General features: G+C 45.6%; 1 long non-coding RNA gene across 2 annotated transcripts in view; it reads left to right on the forward strand.

Annotated features, from left to right (window-relative positions):
- Nucleotides 1-17582, forward strand: part of LOC121136938 — a 132721-nt gene that overhangs the window by 54253 nt on the left and 60886 nt on the right. For both annotated transcript variants that reach the window (XR_005874126.1, XR_005874127.1), the window contains exon 2: nt 10077-10289. This is a non-coding gene — a long non-coding RNA (uncharacterized LOC121136938). The remainder of the gene's footprint in view (nt 1-10076; nt 10290-17582) is intronic.

Consider the following 17582-nt stretch of genomic DNA (forward strand, 5'->3'; position numbering starts at 1 on the left):
CTGGTCAGAGGGCCACCTGCTTCCACCTCCCCAGTACTGGGATTGTAAGTGCAGGCTACCCTGTGAAACGTGGGTTCTGGCAGAATGAACTAAAGTCTTCATGCTTGTGTGGAAAGCGCCTTATCAACTGAGCTAACTCCCCAGCCCACCATTTTCTTTCCAAGACTCAAAGGCAATGAAAGACCCCTGTTCTGGTTTGCTTATTGTTGCTGTGAGGAACACCATGACCAGAAATAACTTGGAGAGGAGAGGCTTTATTTGACTTGCACATTCCTGATCACAGTCTTTCTTAATTTGAGTTTCTATTGCTGTGAATCACCATGACCAGAAACAGTTTGGGGAGGACACTGTTTACTTCACTTATTCTTCTAGATAAAAATGTGTCACTGAGAGACCTCAGGGTAGAAAGTAAGGCAGGTCAGGAACCCAGGGGCAGCTCTTAAGCAGAAGCCATGGAGGACTGCTGCTTACTGGGCTTCTCTCCGTAGTTTGATTAGCTGCATTCTTATACAACTCAGGACCACTAGCCTAGGGCTGACACTATCCATGGCAAGCTGGGCCTTCCCACATCAATCACTAACCAAGAAAATGTCCCCAGAGGCTTTTCTAGAGGCCAGGCAGATGAAGACATTTTCCCAACTGAGGTTCCCTCTTCCTAGATGATCCAAGCTTGTATCAAGTTGACAAAAAACTAACCAGTCCAACTACCATGCACAAAAATTAAAAATACCTGATTCTTAAAAATTGTCCCATAGGTTAACAATACAAAAGAGCAAACAATACAAAAGAGCAAAGACTGGAAGATTTCCCCATGGGCAGTTCTGACTTTTAAAGGTTTTGCTGTACTGACAAGGAAGTGTATTGCTTAGTTTGCTTTTCAGAGGTGAATGAGACATTTGTATTAACTCACCTCCCAAGGTTCATGGAACACTGCAGAAGTGTAAGAGTGTGTGTGTGTGTGTGTGTGTGTGTGTGTGTGTGTGTTACATAGAAAGGATGTAAGAACCAGAGAAAGAGGAGGAATGATATGAAATGTCACCTTCTGGACAGGACATAGACATTGTGCTCATGAACTTACTGCAGCTGTGCTGATCTTCACAAGGCCTGAACAAGATCAAGCCAAAAGGAGCAGCTAGTAAAAGACACAGTTATCAGAGAACTATACATGCAAGGAAAACCACCCTATCTTACCTGAGTTGGAGGGCACAGAGGAGCTCTGAGCCTGGGCTCCAAGGAGAGCCGGTGAGTGAGGCAGGTCCTCTGTGGATATCCATAACTGTTCCTGATTTTACATCCTCTTATTCCTGATTTTGCCTAGGCCTTCTCACTTTTGCTTTCTATGTATGTGAAAACTCGCTACATGAGCACATTTAAATTCCTAAGAGAGATGGAAAACTCTGTAGGGGGCATGGAAATCTCTGTGCTTGTAGTCATGCACCAGGGGAACCTGAAATGTTAAGTACACAGTGTTGTTCCTTCAAGGGAAGGAATGCAAAGCTTGTTTCCTTCCTAGAAGGCTGGAGCGAGCAGATGTGCTTTCCACCCTGGTGACCTTTGTGCAGTCCCTAGAACCTTCTCCAGACCCTTCTAATGAACTCGTTTTTCCCGGCCAATCTATAGAACCCATCTTTATGGAAGATGTGGCATGCACTTTACCAAGTTTAGAAGTAGTCACATTCTGATCCACATTTAGCTTACTTTGTTCCACAAAGAAGTTTAGGTATGCTCTGTTGTACACTTGGGACTGAGCTAGTTATCCCAAAAATTGTGTGATTTTCCAAATTGTGCTATGTTTAAATATGCCTAAAATAAACATCTTGAGACTCCCGAAGTTTGAACTAACACAGGCTACTGAGTTGTGTTGCACTGAATAATCTTCTTGCCTCCCACAGGTCATTTCTCTGCTGCCCATAAAGGTCATAGAGATCTGTGAGAAAGTCCATCAACACTGTAATTTCACCGGTGACAGTGGATGTACTTCTCCACTGCAGCATTTGGAAAAAAAGGCAGCAGGAAGCCACACTAATATTTGGTTTCTGATGATTTCTCATGGGCATGCTATACTATGTGTATATTCTATGTAGGGAATGGAACTTCCTGGCTTTATATCACCAGCAAGTTTGCCCTCAGCAACATGGGCAAAAAATGTCCTAGATTTCTTCACACCTGGCCTACCCTGGGTCACACATGCTTGCGCTCCACTCTCGTGTCATCTGTGTAAGCGTTTTGGGTGGATTGGGATGGGTCAGGTATTCTGGCACTTGGAGTCACAGAATACTGAGTGTCACACAGCACAGGTGGAAAGGTATCCTGAGCCCGGGAGCCAAGGACCACCACAGGTTGTAGTAAGCTTAGCAGCTTACTACCTTGACTCAGGGAAAGGCTTCCCCAGTGTATCGGCTCCGCTCTGGCAGGACAGGGTCTTCCAGCTGGGGATGTTCGTCCAGTGTAGCAGTTTTGCTCGGCATCAGCTCTGCTCCAGAAGAGCTGAGGGGGAGCAGAGTGTAACAACTCCACTCTGCCAAGGGAAGGTTTCCCTGGCAAAAGTGTTACAGTCCTGCTGGCCCTGCTCTGCCCAAGGTCACCTCTGCTCCGTCGTCACTGCCGCCTCAAAAGAAGATCTTCCCCCAAAGCTCATGGAAGGAGTTTATTGGAAGGAAGAAGCTGGACCAGCCAAGCTGAACATACACAGGGTTTATATAGGGATTCTTGGGGGCGGGGAAGTTTTTCCAGGGTAGGGATTGATCCGATTTCAGTGCTGAGCTCAGATTGGCTAGAGCTCTGCTCGAGGATTGGTTACTTTTTTATGCAGGATTAGGGTCAGATTTGGCTCTGGTTTCAGGGCCAAAGTGTGTTTCTTTCTCTGGTCCTTTTTAGCCTTTTGGCTCCAATTTTAGGGCCAGACTGCATTTCTTTCACTGACTCTGATTCTAGGGACAAAGTGTGTTCCTTTGGCACTGGTTTCAGGGTCAGGGTACATTTCTTTAGTTCTGGTTGCAGGGTCAAAGTGTGTTTCTTTGGCTCTGCTCCGGGTGTGTTTCTTTGACTGGCCTCTTTTCCCTACAAGCTGTCTCTGCAAGTTTCAGTTTCTGTCACTATTTTACACTGGTGTGGATTTGGGCAAACTGGTCGTCTCAGTAACTATTCTAACATCATGACAAAACACCATGACCCAGGCAACTTATAAAATAAAACATTTAATTTGTGCTTATGGTTGCATAGTGTTGGAGTCCATGACAGTCATGGTGGGGAGCATGGCAGCAGGCAGGCATGGTGCTGTAGCAGTAGGTGAGAGCTTACATCATGATCCACAAGCATGAGGCAGAGAGAAAAAACTGGGAATCGTGTGGGCTTTTGAAACCTCACAATCTCCCTGAGTAACACACCTTCTTCAACAAGGCCACACCTCCTAATCCTTCTGAAACAATTCCACCAACTGTTGGCCAAACATTAAAATATATGAGCCTATGGGGGTCCATTCTCATTAAAACCACCACACTAGTTAATAACAAGGACTGACTCTGGGCAGAAAGGGTCACAGCAAAGATCCCGTGTCTTACCAGCTGATTCAGCTAGCTCAACTCCCCACTGTTTTGTTGTCCTTAGCTTCCCTCTGTATGTACCTACTGTACTTCCTTCCTGGTGTATCCTCGTGTGCGTGTGTGTGTGTGTGTGTGTGTGTGTGTGTGTGTGTGTGTGTGTGTTATGTGGTTAGGTCAGGAGTCAATGAAAAATGTCTCCTCAATTACTTATAAATTTGTATCTTGAGACAGAATTTTTTACTGAATCTGGGGCTCACAGATTCAGCTAAATTGAGTGGCCAACAAGCTCCTGGGATGCTGCTGTCCCTTTTTCCCTAACACTGGGATTACATGTGTGTGCTACCACACCAAGCCTTTTTACCTGGGTTTCAAAGGTGATGTGCTTTCACAGAGCTTCTCACAAAAACTGAGGGGGCCAGGACTGGAGCCCATGCACTGGGCCTGTGAGGCTAGCATTTTATTTTTTATTTTTTAAAAATGGTTTTACTAGGATCAGTATGGAAGGAAAGACAGTGAGAAGGGAAAAATAACACTAAAAATGTTCAAAAAAGTCATAGGAATCATATTTTTATGTACCTAGAATTACATATAATACATATAAAGGTATTTGTATATATAGTTTAAATGAAGCTATGCTACTTGGGCTGACAATGTTACCCTTAAGAGCCATAGACTAACAAAACCCCAGTGCCAGGCTTGATTAGCCCCTTTCCAGTTGTTGGTCAGGGAAGTTCATTAGACTCAAAACAATTTAGGCTATTGCCATTGCCCTTGGTTACCTCCCAGAGGTAGAAGGTCAGTCCCTGTTGCTGTAGACATCATGCACTTGGGACAAAGTACTGCGCTGGATCCACCCTGAAAACCTTTCAGAGAACTTGCTCTCACAGTACCAGAAGCTGGAGAGAAGCAACCAGTAGTCCTGTGACACCTATGAATCCTAGGAATGACCAACATTGTAAGATATCCCTAAAGGTGCAATAGTGACATTCATATCTCATTGGTAATTAACAGCTTTTCATTGGATGCAAGGAATGCTCAACAGGAGGGAATTAATGTCTGCTTCTGGAAACCTACCCAATCATTTGGGGCTAATGAGGTCATGGGTCTTTGAGGAGGAAGTTCTACCACTACTTTACTAAACCAGCTGCATTCTAAATCTTAACCCTATGCCCACAGATCAGTGTAACTCTCACCCCTCATCAAGGAAACTTCTTGGCAAAAGATGGAGACTATAACAGAAAACTATGATGGGTCAAAATGCAGAGAACAAATGAACACGGATTACCCAACCCCAGCCAACACATCTACAAACACAATTTCTACACTAGGGAACATCACAGAAAAGGTAGTAGAAAGACTGTAAGAGTCAGAGGACCAGGAAGTCTGCTGTGAGACTTTCTCCTAGAAACAACAGGGAAGCTATACCCATGACACTTTAACAGCCTGGCCTCCCAAACAAGACCTGAACACAGCATCAATGTCTTGTGGTTTGAATGTGAAATGTCCCCTGTAGGCTCGGGTGTTTGAACACTGAGTCTCCAGCTGATGTCGCTGTTTGGGAAGGTTGTAGAGCCTTTGGGATGAGAGTCTTGCTGGAGGAAACAGGCCACTTTGTGTCCTCTTTCTGATCCTTGAAGCTGATGCAGTGTGACCAGTGAGCCCCCTGTTCCTGCTACCTTGCCTTACCCTTGCTGTAGTGGACCTCAGCTGGAATGGTTAGGTATTTTGACACAGCGATGTGCAAATTTATTAAGATGGTTTCCTTTTAGTCAGAATCTTAATTCTGAAACAGAGGCATTTGCTGTCACACATGGCTCTACTGAATGACCAAAAAGGAAGTAGACTTTACTTCTACCCCTGGCTAGGGACATCTTGCTGCTATGCTAGGCATCAGGGAACACGTGGCTTCTTGTGGATTCAGCCTCAGTATAATCTGTTGGGAGAAGCGAAGCAGAATGAATTACTGAATTCCACTCTAAGAAAACTTGCTCCTTCCAAGACTCAGAAACCATTATTCTAGCTGAATAAATCCATTAGATGGGTCAGCTCATTGTTTTAACCAAGTGTGTAACTCTCTCATCCTGAAAGAATGGTCACTTTGGACAAATGTATTACTTCACGGCAAGCTCAGGTCTTACATGCTAGAGTGCTAATTAAATTTTATTACTTGATATAAGTTCCTGCTTCTAAGTGCCTTCTATGAATGCAGGGTAGTTTTTTCTTTTTCTTTAAATGGCCCTATGCCAGACTAGATGTTGCCCTGCTGGGATGCTAATGTTCGATTGACAGGTGCTGTCCTGAGAAGAGCTATGGCAGTAAGCATAAGGATAGATTGATGGGGTTGGTTTATGCATGTCTGTTCCTAGATGAAATGGTTACCAGGGGTAGTGGTGATAAGAAATGTTGTGGCTTGGCCAGCTCCTGTCTGGCAGAGAACCTCTCAGGGCGAGGTAGCTGTCTCCACTCTCCATTTGGGGGCAAGATCACTGTCTCCATCCCTGTGGCTCTTGGACAATTTCCTCCTCTATTTGAAGTGTGTGGTTTCTCAGAGCTGTTTGACTAGGGGGCATTTGAAACAGCCCAGAAATGAAGACTATACTGAAGCTGGCAAAGAATGTATTTCAATGTTGATGGTTTAAAAAGATACTCCTAGTATCTATACTCATAAAAATAATTTTTTCTGAGTCAAGAAAAGAATCAGGACTAGAACATCAGAAAGCAAACCAGTGTGAGTTGACAGCTCCATTTGTTTCCTCGACATTTATCTGTTATTAGGCCCACACTGATCTTGTTAATACTGAACCTGTGCTATACTTAGCTGCAGTGCCTTCCCAAAATGCCAGAACCCTATTGTCAGCATTCCTCTGGGACTTTGAAACAGAATTCATAGGGGACTTTTTGGTGCTGTTTTGATGTCTATCTGGGCACCATGGTACTAGGCAGTGGATGCCTACTGCCTGGCTGTTAAGTGACATCCTGGACATTTCTCAATCACAGTCCCTTAGGCACCTTCTATCATCATCACAAACAAGAAGTCTGCCAGCTGGAGCCAGCCTGCCTGTGACTGTCACTTGTCATATATTCTGGGAACCCCTTCTCATCTTCTCCTGGCGAGCTTGTGGCACCTTTGGACAGTCACTTTGACATCTTGGCATGTGTGTGAGCCAATGTTGTACTAGATAAGTAACATGCATGGTGTGGATAACACATTGTTAAAGTGAGAAGCTTAATTCTGAAACAGAGGGATTTGCTGTCACACATGGCTCTACCGAATGACCAAAATCTGCAGAGCAAAAGTTTGTACTCTTTCCTAGCCCTGGAGGAAATATAACTTGATTCTTGGTTCTGCGTGAGGTCTTCTGGATCATTATTGATGCACCGTGCTTCTGTGGACAGTGGGTACTCACAAGGCTGTTTCCCTTGGAGTGTTAGTGACTTTTCCTAGGGAGACATGAACAAATATCTACTCACCCCAGATAGGGCACCAAAGACAGAACAAATGATTTGGTGCTAATTCTACCAAAGTTCAATTTAGTGACATAATGAGTTTATTGGTGTTACTTATAGGAGTATGGATGATGACTTACAGGAGTATGGATGACTTAAAGATAGCTGCATCACTTAGAAGGTCCATCCACCCCAGTCTACATGATGACTCACAAAAAAATTCTTGGAGTTCTCTGCATGTTCTCAACTGACAGATCTAGAGTAGAGGAGGGTCTACTTTCCCCAGTAGTCATTATTGCTTTTATAATCTTGAAGAAGAGGGTCCATGAATCTTGTAAATTTCAGAAACTTCCTGAGACTTGTGAGATGTTTATTTTCTGAGTATTAAGGAGCCTTCTTTGGGAGTGAAAGGTTTAAATTCAGAGGAAACTGGTTTACCATGGTGGGGATAGGGGGTGGACTGTCCAGAATGCTGGTATACACCATCTAGTCTTTCTTCCTTTTGGGCCCAGGGACATCACACTTCTTCACATATAACAGTTAGATTGTGCTCATTTCTAGGCAAAGAAACAATATGTTTGTCAATCTGGCTGAGGCAGTGATGAGACCATGTGTGGCTCTCATAGTATCCTTCCCTATAGTGAATTTGGAAGACTCTTGTGCCTATGTAACTTAAGATAAAGCATGCTGGATTATTGAAGTCCCTGAAGGTTGCCCAGACCCACAGAGGATCAGCATGTAATGAACTTCTGCTTGTGAAACCACTGAGGTTTGTTAATTGCTTATTACTGCACCTATGCTAATTATACCCTGTGATAAGGGGTACACGAATATGGGTATGACAGGTAGGGATCTGCCTGAACATTCCAAGGTCAGCCGAAGATGGTGACCTACAAGAAAAAAGGATTCAATTACCAATGGGATACAAGAAAAGTGAACACAGGTGGAAGAAAAGGGCTAGGATATTAACCGATAAAGTACTTGAAATCATGAGAACCTGACCAATACCCAGAATCCATGTAAAAAATTCTAGACATGGTGTTATGCTCTTGTAATCCCAGGACTGGGGAAATAGAGATAGGTGGATCTCTGGTGCTTGCTGGCCAGACAGCTTAGTCTACATGCTAGGCCCAGGCCAGTGACATACATGCATATGCATGCACACGTATGCACAAAGAAATGGAGGAACAGGAAGTTTACATAGGGCAGTAGAAGCAGAAGCATACGTGGGGATATGGATAGGTGGGCTGAGCTGGTATTTGGCTTGTGAGAAATGGAACACTTTTTTATGTTTCAGAACAACTTACGTCCCATCGGAGTGACCACTACCAAAGAGGATTCCTAGGGTAGAGGCTCATATCTACTGGGTTTGATTTCAAACAATGCTGCCCACTGTAAACGCCAGAACCAATAGTTTCTTCTCAGGTGTTGGTGTGTCTTAGAGAGTTGACACAGTATGTGCTGCGTGTACACTGCTTCTTAGGGTCCCTCTATGTGGTCAAGCCACACAAAGAAGTATCTCATAAGCCTTCGAGGGTGTCTTCCATGCCTTGTGGATGTCCCCTCACTGCTGAGGTACTCTGGAGCTACATCCCAGACAACCCTTGGCATTCAAACACTTTCCTGAGGGTGTGCTTCTAAAGGGAAGATTCTTTGTCAATTCTTTGTTAAGGTGACTGTCTATGCCTGTGAATGTAAAGAGACCTCAGGAAAAAGAATTTCCCATACTCTTACATGGAAAGACAAAGATTAAAGTGTGGGAACTGTCTTTTGTTGGCACCATGGTTGCAATATCTATCCAGACATAATTCAAAAAGCTACTTATGAGACAAATTGTACTTATGAGGCTCTGTGTGTGTGTACATGTGGTTCACTTGCACTCACTGTGTTTATGGGTGTGTTGAAACCAAAGGTCAGCCTTTGGTGCTATCCACCTTGTTTTTGGGAGGCAGGGTCTCTCATTAGCCTGGAGCTCACTCATTATGCTGGGCTGACTGGTCGTTGAGTCTCTGGTATCCAGCTGTATCTGCCTCCTAGTCCTTGGAGTACAAATGCATACCATCATGGCTGGATTTCTATTTGGGTACTAGTGATAGAACCCAGGTCCTCATGCTTGCACAGTAAGGACTTAACAACCTGAGCCATCTTCCTAGCTCTTATACTAGTTTTTGTAGAAAAACAATCTGGTCAAAGAAGTTAATGATGTGTCCAAACATCATGAAGAGGAAGTGCTTAACTTGTATCCCATGGAGCAGAGGGTAGCCACAAGCAAACAGATGGGGAACTACACCTATAGTGGAGGTCTTGTCCCAGGCTGATCTTCTGTCTCTGAGTGTCCCTTCCCACTGGGGAGATTCAGCTTCAGTTGCTACATCTGGTAATTGCAGGACAGATAGCACACTTGTCCTGTGTGTCACATGGCACAACTCAACGCATGGGAGTCTGTAGGGCTCTCACATGTGCTCTCATGTCATGCCCGCACAGCAAGCATTTGTTCTTAACTTTATCCAGACCCTCTTCTGCAGGGCCCTAGACTTTGGTTTGGGACATTTGGATTCTATACTAATCTTCTTGTGCTGCCATAATAAGTAACTGCAGGCCGGTTGGCTTAAAGAGCAGACATTTCTCACAGTTCTGAAGATGGCAAGTCAGGAGCCTTTGTTTCTCCCGAGGCTTCTCTGCTGGGCTTAGATGATGTCTTTCCTCCAGATCCCCTCTGTGTGTGTCTGTGTCCTCGTCTCCTTCTCTTACAAGGACACCAGTCATCCTGCCTTGTAGAGGATCTCTTTACACCTTTACTACTTCTCTAAGGATCGTCTATCAAATATCCTCAGGCACTTACACACTGGGGATGGATGGGTGTGGTATCACAAACAGAAAATTTTCAGGGATTTCAGACCCAAACTATAACCTTATGTATAAATCAGAGGCCTGGAAATTTCACTCCCAGTGGCATTGGCCGTCACTTTCTCTGGTAGCATTACAAGGTTTACCGACAGTAGAGATTCAGTGATTCCTGGAGTTGCATGTCCTGGAATAGATGTCAACAGCCCCTATGCTTGTTAATATTGGTTGCCAACTTGGCAGGCTCTAGAATCACCCATGGAAAAAGCTTCTGAGCATGATTGGGAAGGACCTTCCGGATTTGGTTGACTGGGATGGGAAGACCCATCCTGAAGTGGGTGGCACTGGTCCACAGACTGAATCAAAAGGAGAAAGCAAGTTGAGCAACAGCATCAATCTCTCTCTTCTTCCTGACTGAGGATGTCCTGTGTCCGGCTGCCTCACACTGCTGCTTCGGTAAGTTCCCTGAACGATGGGCTATATTTTTAAACTGTGAGTCAAGTAAACCCTTACTTCTTTAACTTGCTCTTTTTGAGCATTTTGTTAATGCACTGAGAAAACTAACTCAGACCCTTGACTGGAAAGGAACCCCGTTGACTGAAGGTTTTGATGGAGGGTAGATGAAGGCACTGTGATATCCTGTAGATGTTAACTCTCCAGCAAGGACAATAGCACTCTCTGCTTTTACTTCAGCTAGGTTTTCCTTTAAATACATTTGGTTGCTGGCCTCCTACAATCTGTTCTCAGCATGTCTCAGCCCCTTTCCACTAGTGAGTCAAGGTGAGCTGACCTGAGGCTCTTGAGCTGCCACAAGAAGTTAGAAACCGGAGAAACTGCTCCTGGGGCTCTCCAGGCGAAGCCTGAGGCTGGCAGCTTAATGGGGCCGAAGTAAGGGCTGGGCAGCAGGGTTGTGTGGCCTTAGCTCCAAGGGCCTGTGAAATATTTGCTGATGGATGGAACAGCAGCTAGAGCCTTGCTCGAAATAGCTCCCTGGACATGAGCAGTCACAGCAGGACTTCTTTGGAATCTGTAGCATTTTGAGAGAGGGGGCAACACTGGACATTTTGCAAAGGAGAATTAGGCACATAACAGGGCTTGGGGCACTTGGGCTGGGAGGACAGAAAAGGGGCACTAGGTAAGAGAGGGGTGACTGTCCACCAAAGAGTGTGGGGAAAAGAGAGGCCTGGGTTAGCAAGAGGAGTGGTCCAGACAAGGGCTGAGCTGAGGTAACGCTTCTCGGTCAAGGCTGCTATCCCAGGGGTCATAGAGGGAGCAATGCACAGTCAGGTTGTCCCCTCTGGGACTGCTACCCTAGGATGTGCAATCTGCTTTACAGTTGGAGTGGATGCTTAGGGAGTCAAAGCGGTCTCAGGGAAGCACAGACACGCAAAGAGAGAGCACTGTTTTGTTTGTTGCAGTTCTAGAGTCTGGGAAGTCCATGTCAGACACAGAAGATTCCATGTCTGGTAAGGGCTCACTTCCTGGTTTGGCATGGTGTCTTGTCTCTGTGTGGTAGTCATGTAGCCTCTTTTAGAGGACACTGTCCCAATCATGGGCACTCTCCACCCATCAGAATGTAGCACTAGAGTCCAGCTGTTGCTCAGGCTCGTTACCTTTCATCAGCTCTTCTCACAGGCACACAGGCATGAGGCTCTCACTGACTGGCTCATGACAGACTTCTAGGTGCCAGGAGCCCTTGGCCTGGAGTGAGTTTGTGTGTGTATGCTTGCGTGTGTGTTTATGCGCATGTGTGTGTGTTGCTTGTGTATATGTATGCCTACATGTGTGTATAATGTGTGTTTGTTTGTGTGTGTGTATGTTTGTGTGTATATGTGTTTGTATGTTTGTGTGTATATGTGTGTGTATATGTGTGCATGTATGTGTATATATGTGTGTGTATATGTGTGCATGTATGTGTATATATGTGTGTGTATGTGTGTGTGTATGTATGTGTGTATATGTGTGCCTGTATATGTATATGTGTGGTGTGTATATGTATGTGTGTATATGTGTGCCTGTATGTGTGTGTGTGTGTGTGTGTGTGTGTGTGTAGATCTAAGGACAACCTCAGCTGTTGTCCTTCACATAAACCTGGGTTTTTTGAGGCAAGATTGTTTAGCCTGGAACAGTTCAGCTTGGCCAGCTGACCAGCCAGCCCCAGGGATCCTCGTGCCTCTGCTTCCCCAGCACTGGGAATACAAGTTCATGTACATTGCCTGGTTCTTCCCCTGGGTTCTGAGGCATCAAGATCAGGCCTTTCTGCCCTTTAACAGTGGAACCATCTCCGCAGCCTGGCGTTCTGTGTCCTGAGTTTGCCTTCATTGATTGTTCAGTGAGATCCCAGGGCTTTTATGATTAGAAGAGGGTGAGACTCGGGTGTGTGAGGAAGCTTGGCAGAATACAGTCCCCTGGCGGTGGCTCCTTCATGGTGGCACCTTCCGTGCTCACTTGCTTCTGTGTTACTAATGCTGTCCTTCCCTCTTGGGGTCAGGCTGGGTGAGGGGGCACTGCAATAGATCCTCGTCCTTTTGACCCAAAGCAGACCCTCTTGAGCTGGTTTATTTGCTGTTTCCTTTCAGTGGAGACACAGCCAAGTGCAGGGCATCCTAGGGTCAGGCTGCTCAGATGAGCGACACCAAATATGCCCCATCGTAGTTATGTGACATGACTCTCAAGGCAGAATACAAGCAGGTGAAGGACCTCTGTGGAGTGAGGACCTCTGTGGAGTGGAGAACAGGATCTCTCTTTTGGATACCCAGGCTTTCACCAGCTCTCAAATGGCCGTAAAAGGGAAAGATGCCTCCAAGGGGCTGCATTTTAATTCTAATTTTTAATGCATGGATGGAAAGCCCAGCTGGTATTATTTTCCATCCTGATGAGGTGCCAGAGGGGCTGTGGTAATTTTTCCTTTTCAAGGGGTAAAAATGTAGCCTCGTTTTTCTTCATTCAGGGAACCGCTGCTTTCCTGAGACCCTTCTCACACATGACACAGTGGTAGACAGATGCTTGCACACTGTTCAGCACGTTTTCTGAAAGTTTTTAAAGAAAAGAAATTAATATTATTGATCTTCATAAAAAGTGTTGTTGAGATGGCTTAGCAGGTAAAGGTGCTTGTTGCCAAGCCCAAGCATCAGAGCTCAATCCTTAGGACCCCCATGGCGGAAGGAGAGAACTGACCCCCAGCAAGCCTGCAAGCTGTTCTCTAACTCCCACGTGAATGTCATGACACAAGCATGTTGCAACCCTCCCCAGCCACGTGCATGTCATGACACAAGCATGTTGCAACCCTCCCCAGCCACGTGCATGTCATGACACAAGCATGCTGCAACCCTCCCCTGCCATGTGTATTTCATGGCACAAGCATGCTGCAACCCTCCCCAGCCATGTGTATTTCATGACACAAGCATGCTGCAACCCTCCCCTGCCATGTGTATTTCATGGCACAAGCATGCCGCACACCACTCCCAAGCCATGTGTATGTCATAACATGAGCATGCTGCAACCCTCCCCAGCCATGTGTATTTCATGACACAAGCATGTTGCAACCCTCCCCAGCCACGTGCATGTCATGACACAAGCATGCTGCACACCACTCCCAAGCCATGTGTATGTCATGACACATGCATGCTTCAACCCTCCCCAGCCATGTGTATTTCATGACACAAGCATGTTGCAACCCTCCCCAGCCACATGCATGTCATGACACAAGCATGCTGCACACCACTCCCAAGCCATGTGTATGTCATGACACATGCATGCTTCAACCCTCCCCAGCCATGTGTATTTCATGACACAAGCATGCTGCAACCCTCCCCAGCCACGTGCATGTCATGACACAAGCATGCTGCACACCACTCCCAAGCCATATGTATGTCATGACACATGCATGCTTCAACCCTCCCCAGCCATGTGTATTTCATGACACAAGCATGTTGCAACCCTCCCCAGCCACGTGCATGTCATGACACAAGCATGCTGCACACCACTCCCAAGCCATATGTATGTCATGACACATGCATGCTTCAACCCTCCCCAGCCATGTGTATTTCATGACACAAGCATGCTGCACACCCCCATCCCCACCATACACAGTCAATATACTGTCAATATAACATCTCTAAGCTGGGTTGAGTTTTTGCTATCCCACTTCTCCCACTTCTCATTGTATTGAGTCTTGGGTGTTGGCAGGTCACATGGGACAGAAGACTGGCTATCTAGAAATGTGCTCCTCTTTCATAAGCCCTAGGAGAGGGCGTTATTCCAAGGGCAGTGAAAGAAACCAGAGAAGAAAAAGGGAGATGTGGCTGATGTTTTTAGCAGGTGATTGAATCACAGGCCCAAGGACAGGCAAGTTTCTCTAGCAGTTCGTGGAGGAAACAGTCTGTTGCATGCTGCATGGGTGGTAAACACACTTCCCATGCCATGTTAAAAGGCTCATTTGGGCTGCTTCTCAGCCAAGGAAGTGTAACTGGACCCCAGAGCTCATGCTGACTGTCAAGGAGACAGGGATGGAATCTTTAAGTTGTTGCATTTAGAAAGCCTGAACTCTGAGAAGTAGAGGGATAACACACTAAAAACCACTCACCTCCCAGTGGTTCCCAACCTTCCTAATGGTTCAACTCTTTAATACAGCTCCTCATGTTGTGGTGACCCCAACCATAACATTATTTTTATTGCTACTTTGTAACTGTAACTTTGCTACTGTTATGAATCATAGTGTAAATATCTGATATGCAGGATATCTTATATATGATTGCTATGAAAGGGTCATTAGATCCTCCAAAGGGGTAGTGATATGATGATTGAGAACCACTGCCTTAGGGACTAGAATACTACTAGAATTCTGCTCAGTTGATGCAGTGTCCAACTAACTTCCTTCTAAATAGCTAACCTTATACCCATAGGTTAGTGTGGCTCTCACTTTTGCCTCTCCTCAGAGAAGCTTCTTTTTTTTTCCAGAGGGAAGATGTTAATACAGAGACCTTCAATGGGTCAAAGTGGCTGCTCAGAGCTAAAGTCTGAATGGATGATGTCCATGTTACACACCCCTCCTCCTGGGGCTCAGGGAAAAAAAACAGAAGAGTGGCTTAAAAGACAGTAAGAGCTAGTGGACCAGGACTGCTGAAAATGAATGTCTTGTAGATATGATGGAGATGTCTCACCCATGAACTCTCAACAACAGTGATAGTCTTCACAAGACGTACACCATACAAAATTGCAGCAAGGATGGGGTGGGACTTACAAGACCCCACCCATAGTTGAGAGCCAGTGGCAGTTGATGGCTGCTGGAGAAGGCATAGTTTCTTCAGGGATGTGTTCTCTTGTGGGTTGTCCATGTTTCAACGGATAGGCTTACACAAATGACAACACTGATTGTTCTCAGTGTCTTATAAACAGAAGAGGGTATGCAGTTGGGAGGGGGAGGTGGGGGCATCTGGGAGAGATTGGAAGTGGGGAACAAAGGGGTGGATATGATCAAAATATGTTGTGTGCATGTATGAAATTCTCAAGGAATAAATGAAGTAAGATAAAAGTGCCTTCATAGTGTTCAGTACAAAAGGACTCCCATCCATCCTTCCATGTTCTATGAGAAGCATCACTCCAGTCTTAGGCAGCACTCTTTGGAGTGCTGTGGCTAATAAGGTAGAAGGAAAAAGTTAGGAAATATTTATTACAAAGTTACTGTTGATTAGGAAAAAAGATGGACAACATAGAAATGGAGTCCACATCAGTTTGGGTCCATTAGACCTCAAGGTTGAAATTGTGGCTCAGCCTCTTGCCCTCTGGAGGTATAATCTTACTTTGAGCCTCATTCTTCTTTAAAATATGGATGACACAGGAGAAACTGGAGTCTCTTGGCAGAGCTGAAGACGAGAAAGAACCGGTGCATGGTGTGGCTTTCAGCACAGCTCACGGATTGAAAGACAGAGGTGATTGTGATGATGACAGAGCTGTGTCTGTCACAGCATTGATTCTTAGTGGAGGATGAATGGTACCCAGGCTGGGCTGACAGAGGTGACTTCAAAGGAGGATTCATTTCCTTCTGAGGAGCAAGGAGATGAGATCAGGTCATGTCCATTTCCCGTGGAAAAGCTTTTTGTGAGAGGCTAGCCTAGGAAATCTTTCTTTTCATTGCAGAATATAAATACGCTCACCGAAGGACAGAGAGTAGGCGGATGAAATAAAATAGCTTAAAGGTGCATAAAAGGAAGATAAAATACAAAATCAGATTAAAGAAGGACACCATTTCATATCGAGTGAATCCATGCATGTCTCAGCCACCATTTTGCTGGTCACCTTTCGGAGTTTATTGGGTCTGGGATTTCTGAGAGCCAGAGCCCATTTTAGGGGAGGGTGGAGCAGCAGGATCCTTCCTGCTGGCTTGCTGTGGTGCCACAGGGTACACACTTTTCAGGAAAGAGTAGAATGGCAGGGGCAAGAGTGCCGTAGCCTCCTTCTTAGCTGGCCCAACCCTTGTACCTCTCTTTCTCTATTTGCTTTGAGGAGCCACTGAAGTCAGTTTCTGCTCCAGGTAGCAGGAAGCTAGCTCCAGGAGAGAGAGACCAACCAATCTCCCCACCCCTCCTATAGTAATAAATACCAAACATAGATGGCAGTTAATTCCAGCTGCATAGTAATAATGGTGGGATTTGTTCTAGCTGGACCTACTCAGAGTAAAAATAAATAAGGTTTAGAGGTAATTTGTGGTAGGTAGTCAAATAAAGAGGACATGGAGAATTATAGGTGGTGGTGGTCTCCTTTAGCTGGGTCAGCTTAAACTGCCATCCAAGACTTATTGGATAGGGGATCAAGATCAGGATGTTACCATTTTTTTCCAGTGCTAACCTACCAACTTTAAGGATACTTAAAACTCCTTTACATATTCTTGTGTGTGTTCTTATATATGTGCACATGCTTGTGTGTGCACATGCATGCATGTGCATGCCAGTGTGGTTAGAGAAAGATGTTGGTCATCATGCTCTATCACTCTGTCTTTTGCTCTAGAGAAGGGGGTCTCTCACTGAACCTGGAACTGGCTATTCTTTGGGTAGGTCTGGTGGTCACCAAGTCCCAGGGGTCCTCCTATCTCTGCCCCACAGTGTGGATGCTATGGGTGTGTGCACATGCATGCCCAGATTCTGTGTGTGTTCTGGGAGTTTGAGCTCAGGCCTTCATGCGTATACGGCAAGCCCTCTCACTCACAGAGCATCTCCCCGATCCCCATGTATTCCTGCATCTTGTAATCTACTTCCAGTGGACTGATTTCTGGTAAGATGGACTTCTGAGAAAAACAGGCCCCTTTTCTGGAAGTGCCCACCCTAGGGAGTGTGTGTGTGGGGTAACAGGGAGAGGAGAAACAAGCTCCATACTTGCCACGATGAAGTTGCTGCTTAGTGAGATCGGTTCTTTTCTGAAGAGTGGATTTTTGTCTCCGTGTCTTCTAACTTTAAATGGTGACTGCTTTCTTTAATGACTGCATGCCCTCCCGGTTCTTTTCATTTGAGAGCATAAGAACCGAGATGGCTTCTGTGGTGAAGACCAGAGGAAACCGAATACCGCTCCATCACACTCAACCTCCCACTATTTCTGGTGTCTTAGGGAGTCTCTTCATGGTTGCCAGATTGTAATAAGAGTGCTGGTGGCCGTCCGGGTGGATCACCAAGCTTGTTCCCTGGCCTGAACAAAGAATTGAATTTCTGGGAAGGACAGAAACAGACTCAGAGACACGGAAAGTGACAGCCTTCTCCC

This window comes from Mesocricetus auratus, unplaced genomic scaffold (assembly GCF_017639785.1).
Source record: "Mesocricetus auratus isolate SY011 unplaced genomic scaffold, BCM_Maur_2.0 Super-Scaffold_100676, whole genome shotgun sequence".
Lineage (NCBI taxonomy): Eukaryota > Metazoa > Chordata > Mammalia > Rodentia > Cricetidae > Mesocricetus > Mesocricetus auratus.